Source organism: Giraffa tippelskirchi, chromosome 4 (genome assembly GCF_054371585.1).
Source record: "Giraffa tippelskirchi isolate mGirTip1 chromosome 4, T2T-mGirTip1v1.2.pri, whole genome shotgun sequence".
In the NCBI taxonomy this organism is placed as follows: Eukaryota; Metazoa; Chordata; class Mammalia; order Artiodactyla; family Giraffidae; genus Giraffa; species Giraffa tippelskirchi.
In genome coordinates this window covers 173,063,052-173,089,882 of record NC_137278.1, presented here as the reverse complement: position 1 = coordinate 173,089,882, position 26,831 = coordinate 173,063,052, and the positions used below count along the sequence as shown (strand labels likewise).

Below are 26,831 nucleotides of genomic sequence, written 5' to 3'. Positions count from 1 at the left end.
TTTGCTACCGTGTGAGATGAATGCAACTGTGTGGTAGTTTAAACATTCTTTGGCATTGCCTTTCTTTGAGATTGGAATGAAAACTGACCTTTTCCAGTTCTGTGGCCACTGCTGAGTTTTGCAAGTTTGCTGGCATATTGAGTGCAGCACTTGAACAGCATAATTTTAGGATTTCAAGTAGCTCAGTTGGAATTCTATTACCTCCACTAGCTTTTTTCATAGTGATGCTTCCTAAGGCCCACTTGACTTCAGGCTGCAGGCTGTCTGGCTCTAGGTGAGTGGTTATCTGGGTAACGAAGATCTTTTTTTGTATAGTTCTTCTGTGTATTCTTATCATCTCTTCTTAATGTGTTCTACTTCTTAATATGTTAGGTTCATTCTGTTTCTTTTCTTTATTGTGCCCATCTTTACATGAAATATTTCCTTGGTATCTCTAATTCTCTTGAAGAGATCTCTAGTCTTTCCCTTTCTATTCTTTTCCTCTTCTTCTCTGCATTGATCACTTAGAAAGGATTTCTTATCTCTCCTTGTTATTCTTTGGAACTCTGCATTCAGATGGGTATATATTTCATTTTCTCCTTTGCCTTTTGCTTCTCTTCTTTTCTCAGTTATTTGTAAGTCCTCCTCAGACAACCATTTTGCCTTTTTGTATTTCTTCTTCTTGGTTTCCTCAGACTCCACCACAAACAGGCATGTGATGCTCTTGGCTCACTCAGTTTTCAACAGAATATCCAGTGTTTTGTATTTATGGCATTCACTCCCAGCCCAGTTTGACTCAAGAAGGCAGAGTGCAGGAGCTTGTAGTGGGTAATCAATAAGTGTAATTATTATCATTGTCATGATCATTACCCTAAATTTATCTCATATCATTTATCTCATTTATGTCATATCACAAAAGGCATGATACATCTGTTTTCCTAAATTGTAGCACAGTTTAAAGAAGTCAGCATTTATCAAAAGCAAATTGCACAGTATGTTTAAATATGATCATTTTCGTCTCTGAGATCTTTGAGGAATATGTCTTTGTTTTATCCATAGCATCTCCTAGAGTGTAATGAATTCAATTAATATTTTCAGTAAAATTATCACCTAAAACATATATAAACCAAGCCTACAACACAATTGAAAATGTTTATTTTGTTTCTAAGTAAGCAGAAATGATATCATATAGACTTTTTATAGCCTCCCAAATTTAACACAGTGGTAAGCTTGTAACAGCAGAGTAGCGAATATTTGTGGAGTGATTGATTTACTTTATCCCAATAAATTTAACTAGTTACTTATGGCTTCTAAGAGCTTCCCAGGCAGTGTCATTGTAAAGAATCTACCTGTCAATGCAGGAGACACAAGAAATGTGGATTCAATCCCTCTGTTGGGAACAACCCCTGAAGTAGAAAATGTCAACCCTTTCCAGCATTTTTTCCTGGAAAATTCCATGGACAGAGGAGTCTGGTTGGTTACAGTTGGACATAACTGAGTGGAAGAGCACACAAATATATGCACATGACTCTTAAAGTGAGGAACTTTGATAATGCCTAATATGTCTTATAGAAACAGTAAGAAAATCAAGTTTAAAAAGTCACAGTGTGTGTGCTTAGTTGCTCAGTTGTGTCTGACTCTTTGCAACCCTGTGGACTGTAGCTTGTCAGGCTCCATGATAATATTCTGGAAATATTATTCCCAGGTATGGAACAATGGAAAGATATCAGGTTAAAACTGTGTCAAGAAGATCCAAAAATTACATGGCAAGGAAAAAAATGAATAAATTCATTTCTTTATTATATTTCAAAAAGATCAGGGTGGTGGCTCAGCTTAAGGCTGTTATTCAGGGGTCAAATTCCTTCTATCCTGGTTCTTTGGGGTCCCCTAGGACAACGTCCTCATATGATTGGTAGAGGTTGAAAACCAGCATTACTGTGAAGAGGGGATAGGCCCAGTAATGATCCCATTATTTCTTCTTATTGGCAAAATCATAAGTTGTGTGGCCATATCTTGCTGCCAGTGGAAATGAAAAGCAAGAGAAAAAAGATTTTGGTAGGTAATGAGCAAACTTAATTAGAGCAAAAAATATTCTTTGGTCCCAAATAATTTAATATAGGTTAACTTACAGGTAAACTGTAGCTAAAACAATACCTTTGTAGATGAGAAAGGCAGAGGAGTCAATGTGTCTATGCACAATTTATATATATCCAAAAACTATAATTTGCTCAAATCATATAGGATATAGTCATAGTCAGTGGGCATTTACTTTATAGGTGGAAAAAGAAGTTACAGGAATCTCTTTAGTCAAACAGAATGAAATAATAAAGGATACTATTTGACTTAAATTTATAATAGGGCTTCCTTGGTGGCTCAGCTGGTAAAGAATCTGCCTGCAATGTGGGAGACCTGGGTTCAGTCCCTGAGTTTGGAAGATCCCTTGTAGAAGGGAATGGCTACCAAGTCCAATATTCTGGCCTGAAGAATCCCATGTACTGTGTAGTCCATGGGGTCCCAAAGAGTCAGACACAACTGAATGACTTTCACTTTCACTTTAACCTTATATAAAACCTACTAAAAATTGGATAAGAGAACCATTAATGGAAAATATCTTCTTTTAGAATCCATTTTTGCTTAGAATTCCTAACTGGAAGTAGTTTATAAAAATGAACACCAAAGCAGAGGGAAAATATTAATTAATCAATAAAGATAATAAGGAACTAAGGATATTTAAAATAATAAGGCACTATCCTCAAATCTTATTAACCATCAAAAAAGTAAAATATAAAATATGTGCTCTTTGAAGTGCACATGAAAATTTCTCCAGAATAGATCACATGCTATGCCACACAACAAGTCTTTGTAAATTTAAGTCAACTGAAATCATATCAACTTTCTTTTTCAATCATAACAATAGACATTTGAAATCAACTACAAGAAAAAAACTTTAAGAAAACAAAAAGTGTGAAAACTAAACAACATCTTAATAAACAACCAACGGGTCACTGAATAAATCAAAGAAGAAATCAAAACATACCTAAAACAAATGAAAATGAAAACACATTGATCCAAAAACTAAGGGACATAAAAATTCATTCTATGTGTAAAACTTATAGTAATACAAGCCTACCAAAGAAACAGGAAATATCTAAAATAGACAACATTAGATCAGGCAATCTCACCTTACACCTAAAGAAACTAGGAAAAGCAAAACAAACAAAACCCAAAGTTAGTATAAGGAAAGAAATCATAAAGATCAAAGCAGAAATATATGAAAAAAAGACTTTGAAAAAGTGAAAAGATCACTGAAACTAAGAGCTGATTCTTTGAAAAGAAAAACACAATTGATGAGATTTTAGCCAGACTTACCAAGATGTGAAATTAGCTTGACAGGAAAGACAAATACCATATAATTCCACTTACAGTGTGGAGTCTAAAAAACGAAAGAGAAACAGAGTCATTAATACAGAGGACAAAGAGGTGGCTGCCAGAGGGGAGGTAAGTAAGAGGATGAGAGAAAGAGAAGAGGGAGATTAAGTGGTACAAGTGTTCAAGTTGCAAAAATAAATGAATATGAAATGTATATTTGAGGGAGTATGTTCAATATTTAATATATTTGTAGGCTGAGAGATGATAATCAGACTTATATAGTGATCATTTTGAAATGTATAGAAACGTCAAGTGACTACGTTATGTACCAGAAACTAACATAGTGTTATAGGTCAATTATAATTCAAAATGAAACAATTTCATAGAAAAAGAGATCAGATTTGTATTTACCAGAGATGAGAGGTTGGAGAAGAGGAAATTGGATAAAGACAATCAAAAAATACAAACGTCCAGTTACATGATCAATAAGTACTAGGGATGTATTGTACAAGACCATAAATGTTACATATGAGACTTGTTAAGAGAGTAAGTCCTAAAATTTATCATCACAAAGAAAAATTTTTTTCTATTTCTTTAATTTTAAATCTATATGAATTGATGGATGTTCACTAGTTAGTGTAGTAAAATTTTCATGATGTATATGTCAAATATTTACACTATACATCTTAAACTTATAGTGATATATGTGAATTATATCTCAATAAGACTGGGATAAAAATAAAATAATAAATATATATTTTAAAGGTATAAATTTCCTGTTATAACATGATAAATATGGATATATTATATAACATGATAAATATAATTAGCACTATTGTATGTTATATATGAAAGCTGTTAAGAGAGAAACTTCTGAGTTCTCATCACAAAGAAAATTTTTTTCTATTTCTTTAATTTTGTATCTATATGAGATGGTAGATGTTAATTAAATTTATTGAGGTATAATGAAAAAGTGTTTGCTACATACTTTAAACTTGGGACCAGTGCCCAGCAGAAGACAGGTACTCAATAAAAATAGCTTTAACCATTCGCAGGCAGATTGTTCACCATCTGAGCCACCAGGAAAGCCCTTTACTATTCTCAATATAAACCATATACCTTCATCAAGAGAACATGCTCTAGTGATAATAACTGATCTCATTTCACTAAAATATTTGTCATGCCCATAACAAGGCAATATATTTTCTAGATTAGATCAGATCAGGGACATTTACCTTTTTCACAGTCACTTCAGTCCATCGTGGACTGGTCTCTGTAAAAAAAGAAAACAATGCCATTGTCTAAGTACTCTGAAAGTAGTCTATGTTCACAATTGCTCAAAGTTATGAGAAGAACAGTCTTCTACAACAGTCATTCTATTTCTGAATCTTTTAACTGCTGGACATATCTCAGCAATGATCAAATGAAATGGATTGCTCTGCTGCTGCCCATTACAAACAGCTTTTTTCTGAGTCTTTGGAAATGGAATCTTTTGTTTGTTTTTTAAGATACACTTAATTTAACAATATATGTAAGGGATTCCTGGTGGCTCGGAGGTTAAAGCATCTGCCTGCAATGTGGGAGACCTGGGTTCGATCCCTGGGTCTGGAAGATCCCCTGGAGAAGGAAATGGCAACCCACTCCAGTATTCTTGCCTGGAGAATCCCATGGACGGAGGAGCCTGGTGGGCTGCAGTCCATGGGGTCGCAAAGAGTCAGACACGGCTGAGCAACTTCACTTATGTAAAAACAAACCCCCTCCTTTTTGTGTTGTGGGATAGAAATCTTAATTCATGATCAAATATAAAAAATTTTAACTAGTTTTTTTACACTTCATTTAATATTTTGTGTTACATTCTGATATTGGAAGAGAAACATAATCTCCATAAATTAGAATTTTTCTTCTCTCCAGTGACAAATATAATACCCAGTGAGAAGAGGGTGTTTATGGCATCCATTTTTTGATGCCTGTTGGAGGGAAAAGGGGTCTGTATCTGATTTTAAATGTCACATGACCCCAACTATATGTATATTGACATATGTCATACTATCTCACCCTTAATATTCAATCAATTTATATTACCTTGCCACAACCCTTGATTCTGTTTGGTCCTTTCAGGAATTTTGATTTCTCTATTTCATCAGTCACATACCTGAGGTCCTGGAATATCTGCAAAGCTCACAATTTCCCCAGAGATTACTCTGCTACCTCTGTCCCCAGGGCTCTTCCCAGCAAGATGAGTGTGGGGTCCCTCTCTGTCAGGTCTACCAATATCAATACACTGATCACTTCTTGGTCACCCTTCTTTCTGCTAGCTTAGCAGAAACTCATCTATCCTAAGTTGCTCTTCACAAATATTTGTGCTTTTTTTTTTTTAATTGTTGAACTCCTTCCCACTCCCACACAGGTGTGTGAACTTTTGGAACATATATTTGTTTGCAACGTCAGAAGTTTCCCAGGTGATAATTGAAACTGGTCCCAATACGTAGAGGGCAATGAGAGACCAAAGAGGCAGACTACTTCAGATTGATAGGTGGCAGGTTTAATAAGCAAGGGAACTTACCCTATGAGTCTTGTCTTGGGTGCCACAAGAGGAATAGATCTCCACAACTCTCTGCCAGAATCTTAAAAGTTTATATACAGGTCTTAGTGGGGTTCAGTCACACATATAGTCCAAATAGTTTCAACACCACCTTATCCTCTCAACGCTGCATCCTTGATATAGCTGCTAGTATGGGAATAGTAGGCAAAATGTACATTCCAATACAGGAGAGGGTATAAGGAGCCTTTGACTGACCTGTTTATAGGTCAGCGGGTGGGCTCTCAATAACTTCCTCTCAATAACCTCCTCCAACGACATGAAAACCAAGAGGCTTCAGGTTCCTCAGGGCACAGATGCTAAGATGGAGATGCGAGGAATGCTCTTGAAAAATAATGCCTGTAAGGGACAGAGGTGAGCAGGGCTGAGTAAATCAGGAAATTCAACAGGATGTGACAGAGGCAGTACAGATCTGGTAGAGAGTTTGGAGAAGCAGGTACAACTCTTCAAGTGAAAGTGAAAGTGAAGTCACTCAGTCGTGTCCGACTCTTAGCGACCCCATGGACTGCAGCCTACCACGCTCCTCCATCCATGGGATTTTCCAGGCAAGAGTACTGGAGTGGGTTGCCATTTCCTTCTTCAGAGGATCTTCCCAACCCAGGGATCGAACCTGGGTCTCCCGCATTGTAGGCAGACGCTTTACCATCTGAGCCACCAGGGAAGTTCACAACTCTTCAAAGGTGGCCCAAATTGAAGCAAAGGCTGAACTTCATGTTCCTTCACCAATAAATCACTGGACAAGTGCTGCCCCAGAGAGGGACATAACCTTGGATAAGGCTGCTCTTTTTAGTCGTGGCAACTCCTGGAGCCATAGGTAAGCTATACTCCTAGCACCTGAGGTAAAAAGGATCTCGGTCTTAAAGTGGAGAGTCTGCTTCATTCACTGAGGTTTGAGATTCTCAAACTTCAGTTGCATCAGAATCACTTGGAAAAAATATAAGTGAAAGTGTTAGTTGCTCAGTCATGTGCAACTCTTTGCGATCCAATGGACTGTAGCCTGCCAGTCTCCTCTGTCCCTGGAATTCTCCAGGCAAGAATGCTGGAGTGGGTAGCCATTCTCTTCTCCAGGGGATCTTCCTGAATCACTTGGAAGTGATTGTTAGAACACAGATTGCTAGGGGTAACCCCCGAGTCTGATTTATTAGGTCTGGATTGAGAATGGAGCATCTGGACAAGTTTCCAGGTGCTGATGCTGCTTCTAGGTGCAGAACCACTGCACTTATTTTGCCAAGTTTACTCCACTTATTTAAACTATCCCAAGTTTACTCCACTTATTTTCCTTCAACAGAGTGAAGAACACCTTTAAACTTAAGAAGCCCAAAGAAGACAAAATAAGGGTAAGTGAAGAATGACAATCTGTTAATAATTTTTTCAAATACTATCCTATCACAATACTTTTTTTACTCTTAACTTTGGAATTCTTTATTCTGTATTTATTAATAGTCCTTTTTTCCTTCTTTTTCTCTCATTAATTACATGTTGTCTGTGATTATTTCCAACATTTCCCTGTCAACTGATTCCCACTCTGGCAGCAACATTGTTCCATTCTGATTCACCCATTTGTTCAGAAATTATTACTCTGTGCCCATATTCATTTGTTATATATAATTTATCAATGTGAAAAAGTTTAGTGCAAATTAACTATTATCCTCACCAATGTGAGTTACAGTGGCACACACATACAGGAAAAGCCCCAACCACAAACCCTGTGTGGAAAAGGTTAGGTGAACTGTAAACATGGCTATACATGATAGAATGACCCTTAAACTGAAAGATAACAAAGTTTATAAACAAGCACATAATAGTACATAACATGAAGTGGAGCGTAGGGGACTTGACATACATTTCTCATTAACACCAGAATTAATTAGATTATGATCATTCTGATAGGTGACAGGAGGGCTTCTTGGAGGAGGAGTTTTCTTCACTTTCTCTACTAAACACACCCAACTGAGTGAAGCACATTTAGTACCCAATGATCATGCTTAGACAAGACAAGGTTTGTGAAAATTCTTAGTTCTCCTTTTCTCAGCCCAATTTATTGTACACTCCTCTTCATGAAACTGTTTATTTGTGACATTTCACCTTGTTGTTGCCTCTTGTGACTGTCTTTTGTCATCCTTTCTAATATGACTTCAACACATAAAACTTTAGTGATGGCAGCAAAATTATAAATTTTCCTTTTTATCTTCCTCTGCAAAGGTCCAAAAGCCTCCAACTCCATGCATATAATCTTGGAGTATGCCTTGGCATCATGTCTAATGAAAGATGTGTGAAATTTTTAAGTGATTTATTTTTAATTGAAAAAGATGTTTTAAAAGCAGAAAAATATTGTCTATAAAGAAATGTTAGAAAAACTAGAATTATTTAGGCTGAAAATTAAAGTTTAGGGATTAACAATCAACTTCAAAGATGTAAAGGGCATCTAATGGGTATGACTGAGGGAAGGAGGAGGAAAGCAAGGCACTGAATTTCTGATAAGAGACAATTGAAACTAGAATGAAAGGTTTTCCTACCTAGCAGACAACTTGACATTAACTGGGAACCTGAAAAAGTTTTATTACCTATTTTCCTATGAGTCTTAAAAAACAAAACAATGTCATATTTCAAAACAGGGTTAAGTGTGGTCCTATAAGGATTAGTAGAATAGATGAACTCCTAAATTCCCTTCCTACCTAACATTTTATCTTTTATTATGGCAATCAGAGACACTCTTCTGGGCAAAATTGATTTCTGGCAAAGGGCATATCTCCAAAGAATCATTTTTCATGGCTTTTTGTATAATTTTTATTGGTAGCATAATCTACAAAGGCTGAAGAGATGTCTCCCATGTAATGAAAATCCTTAGTCTGTGCTAGCTATTTGCTTAGAAAGATTTACATTTCTATGATTTCTTAAAATTCTTAACTTACTATGACCCTAATCTAATATTTTTATTGGGAATATGGAACCTGGTTAGCTATAAGAGTATGAGACTAGAATAATGTCAATTTAGAGTATAACTCTCCCCTGCAATATTTGAAAACATATCTTTATGAATTTTGCTTTTCTCATATTAGTTTATTTTTATTCATAAGGTTTTATAAATATCAGAATAATCAGCTTGGGAAAAATAACCTGAAATGGCTGGACTCAGTTTAGAGAGTATTTATAGGGTTCCACCTATATACTTTTGCTATCCTAAAATATAGTTATCAATGTATGGATACTAGAGTAAGGTACAGAAAATTGAAGTGAGAGAAACACCAAGGATATAAGTTACCTCAAGTTGGAAATTCCCTTGAGACTTTTCCTATGTATCAAATTCTATTGTACATTAAATCCCAGCTAAATATCACCTTGTCTGGGAAGCCCCTAGTCTTATGGTAGAACCACTCAGTTATCCCTGAGTTTAAATCACAATGCCACAAATATTATCTATAAAAACTTGAACATTTTCCTCAGTATCACTTAACCTCAAAATAAATCTGATACATGAATGCTTGTGAAAACTTCAAGGTCAGTGTCATACAGAATAGGTATTCATCCATCATTACTTTCCACTCTAAAACTGTTATAATGGGTCATTTTTATGTTTATGATTACAATTACTTTATTCTCCTTGGTGAATGACTGTTAATCATATTTCTCTATCCCACATCCATTAGATATAATTACCTTAAGACCAGTACTGTGTCTTAGTTGTATTAGAAATCCTTAATGGCTAATGTGGTACTGGCATACAGTGGATACCCCAAATGTAAATGTATTAAACACGTTTTTACTAGTCTCCAAAGTTCAAAAAGCACTACATCAAGCATCTTAAAAGATATTATAAATGCTTTTAATGGAAAAAATGTCCAACATATTCTTAAATTCTGGTATAATGGAAAATTCTAAAGAAAGAAAAAAATATCACTAAAGGCTGAAGACAATCTGAGATTTTCTAAAATTTATTGTCATATCATACTCTGAACTGATTTTTGGGAAACTGTGGGCCTAAGGGAAAATAAAAGTACAACAGAATGAATGTTTATTTCTCCACAAAATTCATGGGTTGAAACTCTAATCCCAATATGTTGATATTTGAAGATGGGGCCTTTGGGAAATCATGAGGTGGAGCCCTCATGAATGAGAAAAGTGCTCTTATAAGAAGAGATCAGAGAGTATCTTCACCCATTCTGCTGTGTGAAAACACAGAGAGAAGATGGCCCTCCAGAAAGAGAGCAAGAACCTTACTAGTCAGTCATTCTCATCTTGGACATTTAGATTCTAGAACTGTGAGAAACAAATGCTTATTGTTTAATTCACACAATTACTTTGTCAACAAAGGTCTGTCCAATCAAGGCCATGGTTTTTCCAGTGGTCATGTATGGATGTGAGAGTTGGACTATAAAGAAAGCTGAGCACAGAAGAATTGATGCTTTTGAACTGTGGTGTTGGAGAAGACCTTTGAGAGTCCCTTGGACTGCAAGGAGATCCAACCAGTCCATCCTAAAGGAGATCAGTCCTGGGTGTTCATTAGAAGGACTGATGTTGAAGCTGAAACTCCAATACTTTGGCCACCTGATGCGAAGAGCTGACTCATTTGAAAAGACCCTGATGCTGGGAAGGATTGGGGGCAGGAGGAGAAGGGGACGACAGAGGATGAGATGGTTGGATGGCATCATCAACTCAATGGACATGGGTTTGGGTGGACTCCGGGAGTTGGTGATGGACAAGGAGGCCTGGCATGCTGCAGTTCATGTGGTCGCAAGGAGTTGGACACGACTTAGCGACTAAACTGAACTGATAGCAATTTGCTATAGCACCCCAAGCTGACTAAGATGAAAGGCATAGAATGTTAAGATCAAATAAATGGAAAAAAAATCACTGATTATTATAATTATTTCAATATAATACCTAACATAAATTAGGTATGAATGATCAGAATTTTAAAGCCAGGGCAATGGTGGGGAAAAAACTCACAACAGAAAGATGAAATACCTTTACTCTTTTGGTAAATTTCTCTCAGTATTTTCAATGTGCTTTGCATATTTCTGATCATAGTATATAACAATATTTGGCTATTTAGTTATAATTTATTTAACAATATATAGTAAGAAAATTTCAATGTTATTACTAACTTTAAAAAAAAATATTATTTGCTATCTGATGTACCATGTATACATAAATAATAGTCATTCCTATTTATTTGGGTTTTAACTTCTTTATATTTCATAATACTCATTTAAAGAATTTTTTTTAATTCATTTACTGTGTTGAAATTTAAAATAATAGATCAGAGGTTCAAGATGTCAGAGTAGGAATACCCTGAAGTCATCTCCCATGCATGCTAAGTCACTTCATTCATGTCCAACTCTATGTGACTGTATGGACTGTAGCCTGCTAGGCTTCTCTCTCCATGAAATTCTCCAGGCAAGAATATTGGAGTGAGCTGCCATGCCCTCCTCCAGAGGATCTTCCCAATGCAAGGATTGAACTCATATCTCTTATGGCCCCTGCAGTAGCAGGTTGGTTCTTTACCACTAGCACCATCTAGCAAGGTATAAATATGTACTCAGTCATGTCAGACTCTTTGTGATCCCATGGACTATAGCTTAGTTCACCCTTATGCTGAGATTGTCATCTGTGGAATCTCAGTCATAAGAGAGGAATTATTCTATTAAACTCACCAGCTTGGTTCAGCTCTCTATTACATCTCACTTAACAGGAAGTCAGTGAGGCCATGAAAAGCAAAACTCAATTGTGCAATGTTCAGCAAAAGCTTTCATGGTGAAAAATAAGCTTCTGTCCTTCACTATCCTTTCTTAGATCTTACTTTCATTAGTTTCTCTGGTACAAAAAATTACTCACTTCCTTGTAAGATCACCAATTCTTTTATGATTGTTGAAATTATTTTATTCATAATTTTGAGAATTTTTCAGCATAAGGATCAATTAGGGGCCTAATGTACCACATAAGCAAAAATATAAATCTTCCACTCAGTTTTCCTACATCCTTCCTCAATGAGATCCTAGCATGAAGAGCAAATTCTAGAGAAATGGAGTACATCTACCTTCCAAAATCCCTACTCCCTAAATGGCTTTGGCATCAGAAGCATCCCATTAAGATTTTCCAAAAGCTTTAAACTCTCTCACTTCCCTTTACTATTTACTCTGCTTTTTCACTCTAGAAAAGTGATCAGCATTTCTTCAGTTTCATTTGTCTCATGGCATCTGCAATATATTGCAGATTTTTACAGAACCTACTATTTTAAAGAACACTGAAACAGAACATAAAAATATTTCTTAACCTACGAAAATTATCTCTTTTAAGGCTAAAACAGTGCTGACAAATGGTCTGAAAACATAAACAGATAAAAAGGATTACTTAATGATACTGTGTAAAGAAACTTTTAAAAAGAAAACCCAATATTTATCATAGCACTTTTCCCTCACTTATCTGAAATGGCTGCAAAGGAAGTCTGCATCATTCTTCTCACTTTTGTTTTGCTTTAAACAAGAATAATCGCATGGATTTCAAAGTTATTTTAGCAGGACTATTAGTCATTTTGTTTGTCAAACAAAAATTGGAACTTTAAAATCTTTATGTTCTACTTCTTAGAAAAAATACTTAGCACAATTATTATTTCTGAGCAGCTATCAACAATCCATTTGAGAATAGGCTTGTTGAAGGACTAGTTAGGATATGGCTATTTTTGCTAAGCTCTCGAAGAGTTGATGTATTTTGACAGATCTATCTAGGAAGCTAAATATGTCCATCACTTTATTACTCTAATGACAACTTCACAGCCTAGCAGAAAATTGTTGTTCCAATTTATCGATCCCCAGGCCAACCAGAGAAATCAAAGTTAAAAGCCAGACCTAATAAAACTCTTTTAAAAATTACAAAAAATAGCCAGTTTAATGATTTTATGTGACATGAGACTTGAAGTAAAATTTGACAGACAGTAAGCCGTCCATCAAGGTATATGTCTTGAGTCCATTGGCAAGAACTAGTGACAGCAGCTAAAATGAGGAAAGAATGACAGAGAGATGAAGGAAATTATCAGAGCAAGATTTTAGGTAATTGGTGGAAGGGGAAAGATATGAAATAGCCATAAAATAAATTGTGGCAGTTCAGTGCTGTTGCTGTTGTTTACTTAGTTGATTGTCCCTCCTTTTTTTTCCTCCTGGTGGGCTTCACCTATGTCCAACCAGCCAAGTGTGTTTTATTTTACTGAAGCAAGGTAGGTGAAGTTGCTAACAAGGATCCTCTTGGTATTTATTTTTAAATCAAAAAGTTCACAACATTGTGAGAGAGAAAATGTCTCCAAGTATTTTTGAAGTTTGTAGGGAGCAGCCATAGAGCAGAAGAGAGCCCCCTAAATGAAGAAAAGTTTCCTATGAGCCAGAAGTAAGAGGACAGACCTGGGAGAATACCTGTAACTATATGTATATATTAATAGATCTCAGAGAGTGGAAAAGAGGGAGAGAGAGAGAGAGAAAGAGAGAGAGGACCTACATCCTCTTGCTGGGAAGATCCCTGAGAGCAAAGAGGCAGGATCACATCTGAAGAAACAAGAATTAAAACAGCCTTGCAGAGACTGCCATGACCTTAAGTGTGATACTGATGAAATCTGAAGAGATCAGGCAATAGAAGAGTGTGCATGGATTGATGACAGAGAATCAGAAGGGATGACACACATCTCAAGAGATATCCGTGTGGGACCTGTTATTGAAAGTAAGATACAGCTCTCCTTCACACTCATCCTACCAGCCATCAAAAGTTGGACATAACAAGAACCACCTTCCCATTCCATCTTATCTGTCACTTATTAAAAGGACAAGAAATGTGCATTTATGGAGGCTAAATTTCTTTTCCTATGTCAGAATGGGGCATGAAATAAATTAAAATACATTGTACTTTTAAAAACAAAATTATGTATTTTCCTCATATCTGAGTTGATAAAATTGTATCTCCACTGCTGTAAAAGTAGATTTTAACCTTTTAAAACATAAATTATATAATAAACAAACCCCACACCAAAAGAGAAATCACTTTTTAAAGAGTGGTAATAATTAGCAGTGTTGAGCAGCTTTTGATGTCCCTGTTAGCCATCTGTATATCAATGAGATATGACCTCACACCTGTCAGAATGGCTATCTATAAAAAACAAACGTGGGAGAAAAGGTGGAGAAAAGGAAGCCCTTGTACACTGTTGGTGGGATCATAAATTGGCACAACCACTGTGAAAAACAGTATGGAGGATCCTCAAAAAAACTGAAAATAGAACTACCATATGCTCCAGCATTTCCACTACTGGGCATATATTCTGAAAAAAACAAAAATACTAATTTGAAAAGATACTTGAATCCCAATGTTCATAGCAGCACTATTTACAATAATTAAAACATGAAAGCAACCCAAATGCCCATCAACAGACAATTGGATTAATACGATCTTATATATAATGGAACATTGCTCAGCCTTTAAAAAAAAGAATGAAATTCGGTCATTTGCTGCATCATGGATAGACCTAGAGAATATTATGCCTAGTGAAATAAATCAAACACTGTATGATATCACATATATATGGAATAAAAAATAATACAAATGAATGTATATGCAAAACAGAATCAGATTCACAATGCAGAAACATAGTTATTACCAGTGGAGAGTGGGAAGAAGAGAGGAACAAGTAGGACAATTATTAATAGTAGGTACAAACCACCATGTATAAAAAAATAAGCACCAATAATATATTGTATATCAAAAGTAATGATAGCCATTATTTTACAATAACTTATAAAGGAGTATAATCTGCAAAAATGCTGAATCATTATGCTGCACACTTGAAATTAAAGTATTATTATAAATCAACTATACTCAATAAAAAATAAAGAGTAGTGAAAGATAATTATCACCATCATTTCATCAGCACACTGGTATCTTTTGTACCAAAAGGAACAGAAATAGAATGACAGCTGAGGAAGTCTCATTGTGATGAAATTTTAAACAATTGTGAACATAGATTAATTTCAGAGTACTCAGACAATGGTAATTATGGTGCAAAGAAAAAGTAGCTTGAAGTGAAAAAAAAGTGGGTCAGTAGAATGAAGTTCAAGAAAGTTATAAATATACCTGTTTGTATATAAGATAGATATTTCCCTTGACAGTTCTAGTTGCAAGCTTAATATTTTAAAGAGGAAGAATTAGTTATCATTACAGTAGGTGATGTATGTCCATGAAATACTGAGAATAATAAAAGTTCTACATTTGTTGTATAACTGCTGTCCCAGGACAATGGTCCAAAGTTAAAATTGTATGTCAACTATTTGTTACAGCTCTCTGAATCACATGGACTCACCTCTCAGGTATAATTACTACAATGATATCCAAACGACCCTTAGAGCATTATCTTTACAAAATCAGTAAACATACGTCACCTTTTCTATTTTATATGTCTTGAGTTATTGATTAGCTGAATGATCATATCTCTTGCATAGAAAAAAATATGCAGAACCCCAAATTTCATTTGGGAGTCCAACTGGACTCCATCTGAGTCCATTTCATGTGACTCAGAAATGTCATCAAAAGTAAATGTAACTTTGTGGACAAGATGGTGGAGTGGGAAGACTCTGAGTCTACGTCTTCCCATTGAAACACCCAAATTACAATTATTTAAAGAGCAACTATCCTTAGATAGAATGACATGAAGAGAACGAGCTGAAGTCTGTTAGAAAAGATTTTTCACTAAAGAAGGAACCACAGTGAGACAGGTAGGAGGGGCAGAGAGTCAGGATAGTAAGATTCACACCCCAGGTAAGCAGCTCATAAATGGGAGGATAGCCACAATTGAAAAGGTTCTCCTCAAGGAACAAGGAGTCCAAACCCCATGTCAGACTCCCCAGCCTTGGGATCCTGCGCTAGGAAGACAGGCTCCCATAGCATCTGGCTCTGAAAACCTGCCAGGCTTGGGGACAGGAGAGTCAGAGGGCTATAGAAAAGAGACTCCCCTCTTCAAGGATAGATAAAATCTCACACAGTCTGAGTTTCAGTGTTGAGACAGTAATTTGAAAAAACACTTAATCAGACTCACTTGCTGATCTTGAACAACTTCCCAGGGAGGTATGAGGCATCTGGGACTCCTCCTGGGGAGATAGATATTAGCAGCACCTATTTTGGGGAGATCTTTTACCACAGTGAAGCTGGTCCTGGCAAGTGCTATTCTGGAGTCCTCCCTCTAGCTTATTAAGTGAAAGGGGCTTATGCACACACAAGCAGACTGGCATTAGTCCAAGGTCCGCTGAAACCCCAAACTAACCAGACCGAGACCCAGCACATCTCACCATTAGGCCAGCACCAGCACTGGAACCCTGGGCCCCTCAGCCAACTGTATAGAGACTTGACCACTCCTGCCAGCAGGTCAACATTAACCTCATGCCCACCATGGACTAGCAGCTACCACATGTCTCACATGAGGCAGGGCCTTACAGCCAGCTAGTCTGGGGGCCAGCCCTGCCAACCAGCATTACCAGCATAGTCGGTTCCATGAAAACAGAAGGGCCAAAGCAGTCCACATAGAAGATACCTCTAGAGATTACAGTTCTGGTAACTATAGATGAGTGTGCATCTGGGCTCCATAAAATGTCTGCTACATAAAGGCACCTCACCAAGATTAGGAATCGTAACCAACTTGCTTAATACATAAAATAAAAACAGAGGATTAGGCAAAATGAAAAGATAGAGGGATATGTTCCAAACAACGGACAAAACAAAATCTCAGAAAAAGAACTTTAAAAAACGGAGATAAGCTATCTATCCAATAAAGAATTCAAATTCAGTTCAGTTGGTCAGTTGTGTCCAAATCTTTGTGACCCCACAGACTACAGTACATAAGGCTTCCCTGTCCATCACCAACTCCCCAAGCTTGATTTAACTCATGCTCATTGAGTCGGTGATACGATCAAACCATCTCATCCTCTGTCATCCCCTTCTTTTCCTGCCTTCTGTCTTTCCAGTGTTGGGGTCTTTTCCAATTAGTCAGTTCTTCACATGAGGTGACTAAAGAATTGGAGTTTCAGCTTCAGCATCAGTCCTTCCAAAGAATATTCAGGACTGATTTACTTTAGGATTGACTAGTTTGATCTTGCAGTCCAAAGGACTCTCAAGAGTCCCCTCCAAAACCACAGTTCAAAAGCATCAATTATCAGGTGCTCAGTTTTCTTTGTAGTCCAACTCTTACATGCACACATGGCTAGTGAAAAAACCATAGCTCTGTGTAGATGGACCTTTGTTGGCAAAGTAATGTCTCTCTTTTTAATATGCTGTCTAGGTTTGTCATAACTTTTCTTCCAAGGAGCAAGCATCTTTTAATTTCATGTCTGCAATTATCATCTGCAGTGATTTTGAAGTCCAACAAAATAAAGTCTGTCACTGTTTCTGCTGTTTCTGCATCTATTTGACATGAAGCAATGGGACCAGAGCCATGAATTTAGTTTCTTGAATGTTGACCTTTAAGCCAGTTTTTTCACTCTCTTCTTTTCACTTTTGTCAAGAGGCTCTTCAGTTCTTCTTTGCTTTTTGCCGTGAGGGTGGTGTCATCTGCGTATCTGAGGTTATTTATATTTTTCCCAGCAATCTTGATTCCAGCTTGTGCTTCATGCAGCCTGGCATTTCCTATAATGTACTCCGCATAGAAGTTAAATAAACAGCCTTGACGTACTCCTTTCCCAATTTGGAACCAGTCTGTTGTTCCAGGTCTGGTTCTAACTGTTGCTTCTTGACCTGCATACAGATTTCTCAGGAGGCAGGTAAGGTGGTCTAGTATTCCCACCTCTTGAAGAATTTTCCACAGTTTGTTGTGATCCACACAGACAATGGCTTGGCATAGACAGTAAAGTAGAAGTGGATGTTTTTCTGGAACTCTCTTGTTTTCTGATGATCCAAAGACTGTTGGTAATTTGATCTCTGGTTCCTCTGCCTCTTCTAAATCCAGCTTGAACATCTGGAAGTTCTCGATTCACACATTGTTGAAGCCTAGCTTGGAGAATTTTGAGCATTACTTTGCTAACGTGTGAGGTGACTGCAACTGCGTGGTAGTTTGAACATTCTTTGGCATTGCCTTTCATTGGGATTGGATTGAAACCTGAACTTTTCCAATCCTGTGGCCACTGCTGAGTTCTCCAAATTTGCTGGCATATTGAGTGAAGCACTTTCACAGCGTCATCTTTTAGGATTTGAAATAACTCAACTGGAATTCTATCACCTCCACTCACTTTATTAGTAGTGATGCTTCCTAGGGCCAATTTGACTTCATGTTCCAGGATATCTGGCTCTAGGTGAGTGATCACACCATCGTGGTGATCTGGGTCATGAAAATCTTTTTTGCATGGTTTTTCTGTGTATTGTTGCCACCCTTCTTAATATCTTCTGCTTCGGTTAGGTCCATACCATTTCTGTCCTTTTTGTGCCTATCTTTGCAAAAAATGTTCCCTTGGTATCCTTAATTTTCTTGTAAAGAACTCTAGTCTTTTCCCTTCTATTGTTTTCCTCTATTTCTTTGCATTGATCACTGAGGAAGGCTTTCTTATGTCTCCTTGCTATTCTTTGGAATTCTGCATTCAGATTGGTATGTCTTTCCTTTTCTCCTTCGCCTTTACCTTCCCTTCTTTTCTCAACTATTTGTAAGGCCTCTTTGGACAGCCATTTTGCCTTTTTGCATTTCTTTTTCTGAGGTATGATCTTGCTAACTGCTTCTTGTACAATGTCATGAACCTCTACCTATAGTTTATCAGGCTCTATCAACCTAATCCCTTAAATCAGTTTGTCACTTCCACTGTATAATCGTTAAAGATATGATTTAGGCCATATCTGAATGGTCTAGTGGTTTTCCCTACTTTTTTCAACTTAAGCCTGAATTTGACAATAAGGAGTTCATGATCTGAGCCACAGTCAGCTCCCTGTCTTGTTTTTGCTGACTGTATAGAGCTTCTCCATCTTTGACTGCAAAGAATATAATGAATCTGATTTCGGTATTGACTGTCTGGTGATGTCCATGTGTAGAGTTGTCTCTTGTGTTGTTGGAAGAGGGTATTTGCTATGACCAGTGCACTCTCTTAGCAAAACTCTGTTAGCCTTTGCCCTGTTTCATTTTGTACTCCAAGGCCAAACTTGCCTGTACTTCAGGTATCTCTTGACATCCTACTTTTGCATTCCAGCCCCCTATGATGAAAAGGACATCTTTTTTTTTTTTGGTGTTAGCTCTAGAAGGTCTTGTAGGTGTGCATAGAAACATTCAACATCAGCTTCTTCAACATTAATGGTTGGAGCGTAGGCTTGGATTACTTTAATATTGAATGGTTTACCTTGGAAACGAACAGAGATCATTCTGTCATTTTTGAGATTGCACTCAAGTACTGCATTTCGGACTCTTTTGTTTACTATGAGGGCTACTCCATTTCTTCTAAGGGACTCTTGCCCACAGTAGTAGATATAATGTTCATCTGAATTTAATTCATCCATTTCAGTCCGTTTTAGTTCACTGATTCCTAAAATGTTGATGTTTACACTTGTCATCTCCTGTTTGACAACTTCCAGTTTACCTTGATTCGTGGACCTAACATTCCAGCTTCCTATGCAATATTGTTATTTATAGCATCAGGCTTTATTTATACACCACTGGTCACATCCACAACTGGGCACTGTTTTTGCTTTGGCTCCATCTCTTCATTCTTTCTGAAGTTATTTCTCCACTCTTCTCCAGTATCATATTGGGCACCTACCGACCTGGGGAGTTCATCTTTCAGTGTCACGTCTTTTTGCCTTTTTATACTGTTCATGGGGTTCTAAAGGCAAGAATACTGAAGTGGTTTGCCATTCCCCTCTCCAGTGAACCACATTTTGTCACAACTCTCCACCATGACCCATCGGTCTGGGTTGGCCCTACATGGCATGGCTCATAGTTTCATTCAGTTAGACAAGGCTGTGATCCATGTGATCATCTGATTTAGTTTTGTGAAAAATGTTATTGGTATTATGATAGGGATTGCATTGAATTTGTGGACTGCCTTGTGTAGAAATGGTCATTTTAGCAATATTAATTCTTCCAATCCATGAGAACCAAATATCTTTCCACTAGTTTGTGTTACGTTGCCCATCTTGGATGGCCCTATATGGCATGGCTCATAGTTTCATTGAGTTATACAAGACTGTAGTCCATGTGATCAGTTTGATTAGTTTTCTGTGATTGTGATTTTCATTCTGTTTGCCCTCTGATGGATAAGAATAAGAGGCTTATGGAACCTTCCTGATGGAAGAGACTGACTGTGGGGGAAACTGATTCTTGTTCTGAAAGGCGGGGGCATGTTCAGTAAACCTTTAATCCATTTTGATATAACGATCGGACTAGTCAAAGCTATGGTTTTTCCTGTAGTCATTATGGATGTGAGAGTTGGACCATAAAGAAAGCTGAGCACTGAAGAACTGATGCTTTCGAATTGTGATGTTGGAGAAGACTCTTGAGTGTCCCTTGGACTGCAAGGAGATCAAATCAGTAGGTCTTGAAGTGCATCAGCCCTGAATATTCATTGGAAGGACTGATGCTGAAGCTGAAACTCCAATACTTTGGCCACCTGATGTGAAGAACTGACTCATTGGAAAAGATCCTGATGCTGGGAAAGTTTGAAGGCAGGAGGAGAAGCAGACAACAGAGGATGAGATGATTGGATGGCATCACCAACTCGATGGACATGAGTTTGAGCAAGTTCCCAGTGTTGGTGATGGAGAGGGAAGCCTGGCATCCCTGTGGTCACAAGGAGTTGAACACGACTGAGACACTGAACTGAATTGAACTTGCATGAAATGTTCCCTTGGTATCTCTAATTTTCTTGAAGAGCTCTCTAGTCTTTCCCATTCTATTGTTTTCCTCTATTTCTTTGCACTGATTGCTAAAGAAGGTTTTGTTATCTCTCCTTGCTTTTCCTTGGGACTCTACATTCAGATGGGTATATCTTTCCTTTTCTCCTTTGCCTTTAGCTTCTCTTCTTTTCCTAGCTATTTGTAAGTCCTCCTCAGACAACCATTTTGCCTTTTTGCATTTCTTTTTCTTGGGGATTTTCTTGACCTTGTGGCTAATACTCGTGACCCCAATGGAAGGGGCCCAGGTTCAATCCCTGGTCAGGGAACTAGACTCCACATGCTGAAAGAATTCAAGGTAGTGATCATAAATATACTCAACAAACTTGAGAAAAGAATGGATGAACACAATGAGAGTTCAACAAAGAGTTAGAGAATATTAAGGACAATCGAACAGGGTGAAAAATGTAATAACTTAAATACACTGGAAGGAATCAACAGTAGGTTAGATGATACAAAGGAGTGAATCAGTAAGCCAAAATAGGGGTGTAAATTACCAAGCAGAAGAGAAAAAATATTAAAAAGTGAAAATAGTTTTAGAGTCCTCTCATTACAATGTCAAGCATAGCAACATTCACATTATTGTGGTCCCAGAAAAGAAGAGAGAGAAAGTGGCAGAAGACTTACTTGAAAAACTAAGAACTGCAACCTTTTTAATCTGGGGAAGGAAACAAATATTCAAGTCCAGGAAGCACCAAGTCCCAAAGAAGATAAATCAAAAGATGTCCAAAGCAAGATACATTATAATTAAAATGGTAAAACTTTTAGATAAAAGGAAAATCTTAAAAGCAACAAGAGAAAAGAAATTGCTTATATATAAGTGAGTTTCCATAAGACTATGAGTTTGCCAGAGAAACTTTTAAGGATATATGGGAGTGGCACAAATTATAAAATAATAAAAAGAAAAAACTACAGTGAGGAATATTTTACCTAGAAAGGTTATTGTTAAGATTTGAAAGAAGGATGAAGAAATTCACAGACAAACAAAAGCTAAAAAAGTTTATGACCTACAGACTGACTTTACAAGAAATGATAAAGAGACTTGTCTAAACAGAAAGAAAAGATCACAATTAAAAATATAAAAATTGTGAATGGAAAATTCTCATTGTTGAGGAAAATATACAGAAAAGGTAGTAGAACAACCATTTATAAAACTAGTGGGAAAGTTAAATGACTGTCCCACTTTCTTACTGAAAGTAGTAAAAATATCATCCATATTCACATTAAGTATTTAAGGGATCAGTTCAATTCAGTCGCTCAGTCGTGTCCGACTCTTTGCGACCCCATGAATTGCAGCACACTAGGCCTCTCTGTCCATCATCAACTCCCGGAGTCTACCCAAACGCATGTCCATCGAGTCAGTGATGCCATCCAACCATCTCATCCTCTGTTGTCCCCTTATCCTCCTGCCCCCAATCCTACCCAGCATTAGGGTCTTTTCCAATGAGTCACCTCTTTGCATTAGGTGGCCAAAGTATTGGAGTTTCAGCTTCGACATCAGTCCTTCCAATGAACAACCAGAATTGATCCCTTTTAGGATGGATTGATTGGATCTCCTTGCAGTCCAAGGGACTCTCAAGAGTCTTCCCCAATACCACAGTTCAAAAGCATCAATTCTTCGGCGCTCAGCTTTCTTCACCATCCAACTCTCACATCCATACATGACCACTGGTAAAACCATAGCCTTGACTAGACGGACTTTTGTTGGCAAAGTAATGTCTCTGCTTTTAAATATGCTATCTAGGTTGATCATAACCTTCCTTCCAAGGAGTAAGCGTCTTTTAATTTCATGGCTGCAATCACCATCAGCAGTGATTTTGGAGCCCCCAAAAATAAAGTCTGACACTCTTTCCACTGTTTCCCCATCTATTTCCCATGAAGTGATAGGACCAGATGCCATGATCTTAGTTTTCAGAACGTTGAGCTTTAAGCCATCTTTTTCACTCTCCTCTTTCACTTTCATCAAGAGGCTCTTTAGTTCTTCTTCGATTTCTGCCATAAGGGTGGTGTCATCTCATATCTGAGGTTATTGATATTTCTCCCGGCAATCTTGATTCCGGCTTGTGTTTCTTCCAGTCCAGCCTTTCTCATGATGTACTCCGCATATAAGTTAAATAAACAGGATGACAATATACAGCCTTGACGTACTCCTATCAAATAGGAAAAGGAGTACGTCAAGGCTGTATATTGTAAATTATGATGTCAAAAATATTAAATGAAAGAGGAGTAAAAGTGCAGGGTTGTTGAAATGTGCTCAAAATGAAGAAATCATCATTTAAATTAATAATTTATATAATCATATTTTTGTTGTTTCATTGCTAGGTCACATCTGACCCTTTTGCATACCCATGGACTGTAGTCTGCCAGGCTTCTCCATCCATGGTATTTTCCAGGGAAGAATACTGGAGTGGGGTGCTATTTCCTTCTCCAAGTGATCTTCCTGACCCAGGGGTAGAACCAGCAACTCCTGCCAGGTCTCTGCTTTGCAGGCAGATTCTTTACCACTGAGCCACTGAGGAAGCACCAATTATATATATATATATATATATATATATATATATATATATATATAAAACCTCCTTTACATATATATATGATTGGGGCTTCCTCATATATATATAATATTATGTATGAACATCATGGTAATCACAAACCAAAAAATGATAGATACACAAAAAGAGAGAAAAGAATCCAAACATAACTCTAAAGGAGGTCATCAAATCACAAGGGAAGAGAGAAAAGAAGAAAGGAGAAAAACGTACAAAACAGTCTGAAAACAATTAACAAAACAGCAATGAGTACACTCCCATCAGGGGCTTCCCTAGTAGCTCAGTTGGTAAAGGATCCACCTGCAATGCAGGAGACTTCAGTTCAATTCCTGGGTTAGGAAGATCTGCTGGAGATGGGATAGGCTATCCACTCCAATATTCTTGGGCTTCCCTGATGGCTTAGCTGGTAAAGAATCCATCTGCAATGCGGGAGACCTGGGTTCAATCCCTGGGCTGGGAAGATCCCCTGGAGAAGGGAACGGCTACCCACTCCAGTATTCTGGCCTGGAGGATTCCATGGGCTGTATAGCCCATGGAGTCACAAAGAGTCGGACACAACTGAGCAACTTTCACTCACACACCTATCATAGTGTTAATCACTCAGTTGTGTCTGACTCTTTGTGACTCCATTGGCTGTAGCTCACTGGGCTCCTCTGTCCATGGAATTCTCCAGGCAAGAATAATGGAGTGGGTTGCCATTCCCTTCTCCATTCTTATTCTGCCATTCTCTTCATATATCTATCATAATTGCTTTATATATAAATAGACTAAATAATCAAAAGACATAGAGTGGCTAAATGGGCAAAAAACAAGTCCCCCATACATGCTGCCTGGAAAGCACTCATTTCACATTTAAAGACACATACAAACTGAAAGTGAGAGGATAGAAAAGGTATTCCATGAAAATGAAAATAGAATGAAGGCTGGGGTAGCAACATTCATAACAGACAAAATATATTTTAAAACAAAGATTTTAGCAAGAGACGAAAAAGGACGTTACATAATGATAAAGGATAAACCTAACAAGATAATAAAACAATTATAAATACACATGTGTCTAAATATGTACAGCAAATATTGACAAACATAAAGGGAGAAATTGACAATAACACAATAATAGTAAAGGACTTTAATGTCCCAACTTACATCAATGGACAGATCATCCAGAAAACATCAATAAGGAAACACTGGATTTAAATCTCACATTATATCAGATACCTATAATAGATATATACAGAATATTCTATGCAAAAGTAGCAGAATACACATTTTTTTTCAAATTCACATGGAGCATTCTCTAGAGTATATAACATACTAAGTCATGAAACAAGTGTCAATAAATTTAAAAAGATTGAAATCTTAACAAGCATCTTTTTCAAGGACAACTATAAGAGACTAGAAATCAACCACAGAGAAAAAACTGTGAAAAACACAAACATATGGTGTCTAAACAACATGCTACTCAACAGTCAATGAGTCACTAAAGAAACTGGAGTATTTAAAAACACCAGAAGACAAATGAAGCTGTAAACACCATGATCCAAAATCTATGGGGTGCTGTAAGAGCTGTTCTAAGAGAGAAGTTTATTGTGATGCAACCTTATCTAAGAAAATCTCAAATTGACTGACTTTAGACCTAAAGAAATTAGAAAATAAAGAACAAAGCCCAAAGTAATTACAAGAAAAGAATTCATAAAGATCAGAATTAAAATAAATAAATTAGAGACTTAAAGATAATAGAAAACATCAATGAAAATAAGAGCTGGTTCTTTTAAAAGAAAAATAAACTTGCACAATTTTAATAAAACTCATCAAAAAAAAATGAGAGAGAGCCCAAATAAATAAAATCAGAAAAGAAAGAAGAAATTATAACCAACACCTCAAAAGGACAAAGAATCTCAAAAAAATTATAGACCAATAAAAAGACCAATGTAGAATAATTGGATAAACTCCTAGAACTATACAGTCTCCCAAAACTGAATTAGGGACAAATATGATTACCAGTAATGAAATTTAATCAGGAGGCAAAACTCTCCACAAACAAAAGTCTAAGACATGACGTCTTCAAATATTTAAAGAATGTTAACATCTACCCTTCTCAAACTATTCTAAAAAATTAAAGAGAAAAGAAACCTTTTCAACAACAGTCTAAAGGCCGGTATTTCCCTAATACCACAACCAGACAAAGACACCACAGAAAAAGAAAATTACAGGCCAATATCTCTGATGATCATAGGTGAAAAAACTCTCAACAAAATATTAGCCAACTAAATTCAACAATACATTAGAAGGATGATATACTATGATCAGATGCAATTTATTTCAGGGATGTAAAGATGGTTCAATATATTCACAAATCCAACAATGTGATACATCACATTAACAAACTAAAGAACAAAAATTATATGTTCATCTCAATAGATACAGAAAAAGCTTTTGAAAAAATTCAACCTCCATTTATGATTAAAAACTCTCAACAAAGTAGGAATAGAGGAAACATATTTCAACATAATAAAGATCATATATGACAAGCCCACAGTTAACATCATGTTCAACAGTGAAAAGCCAAAGCATTTCCTGTATGATCAAGAACAAAACAAAACTTCCTATGCTTGCCACTTTTGCTGAAAATAGTATTGGAAGTTCTAGCCACAGCTCAGACCAAAAAAAAAAAAAAAAAATCATAATTGGAAAGGAGGAAGTAAAGCTATCACTATTTGTAGATGATATGACACTATATACAGGAAATTGTAAAGAAGTCACACACACAAAACACTGTTAGAGATAATAAATGAATTTAGTGAAGTTGCAAGATATGAAATTACTATACAGGAATTCCCTGGTCCAGTGGTTAGGACTCCATGCTTTCACTGCAAGGGGCAAGGGTTTGATCTCCGGTCAGGGAACTAAGAAACCCTTACTGAGTGGAAAGCCAAAAAAATCTTTCAATAAATTTCATTTCTAAAAATGATTAATATATATAGTCTGCTGTTTTTCTATATGCTGACAATGAAAACTCAGAAAGAAAAACTGAGAAAACAATCACTTTTACAATTGCATCAGAGTGATTAAACTACAAATACCTAGGGATAAACCTAACTGAGAAAGTTATTTGGAAAACTAAAATACATTGATGAAAGAAACAACATAACACAAACTAGTGGAAAGATATTTGGTTCTCATGGATTGGAAGAATTAATATTGCTAAAATGACCATTTCTACACAAGGCAGTCCACAAATTCAATGCAATCCCTATCATAATACCAATAACATTTTTCACAAAACTAAATCAGATGATCACATGGATCACAGCCTTGTCTAACTGAATGAAACTATGAGCCATGCCATGTAGGGCCAACCCAGACCGATGGGTCATGGTGGAGAGTTGTGACAAAATGTGGTTCACTGGAGAGGGGAATGGCAAACCACTTCAGTATTCTTGCCTTTAGAACCC

The 26,831-nt window shown here is 36.8% G+C and overlaps 1 long non-coding RNA gene and 1 other non-coding gene across 2 annotated transcripts in view; both read right to left on the bottom strand.

Moving 5' to 3' along the window:
• Positions 1-1,755: 1,755 nt before the first annotated feature.
• Positions 1,756-26,831, bottom strand: part of LOC145546003 (uncharacterized) — a 76,261-nt gene continuing 51,185 nt past the window's right edge. The window contains exons 3-6 of the long non-coding RNA XR_014082405.1: positions 5,912-6,286; positions 4,584-4,621; positions 3,349-3,412; positions 1,756-1,995 (exon numbers count right to left, since the gene is read on the bottom strand). This is a non-coding gene — a long non-coding RNA (uncharacterized LOC145546003). The remainder of the gene's footprint in view (positions 1,996-3,348; positions 3,413-4,583; positions 4,622-5,911; positions 6,287-26,831) is intronic.
• On the bottom strand, positions 6,537-6,608 carry TRNAC-ACA (transfer RNA cysteine (anticodon ACA)). The gene has a single exon. It is a non-coding gene; the product is annotated as a tRNA-Cys (tRNA).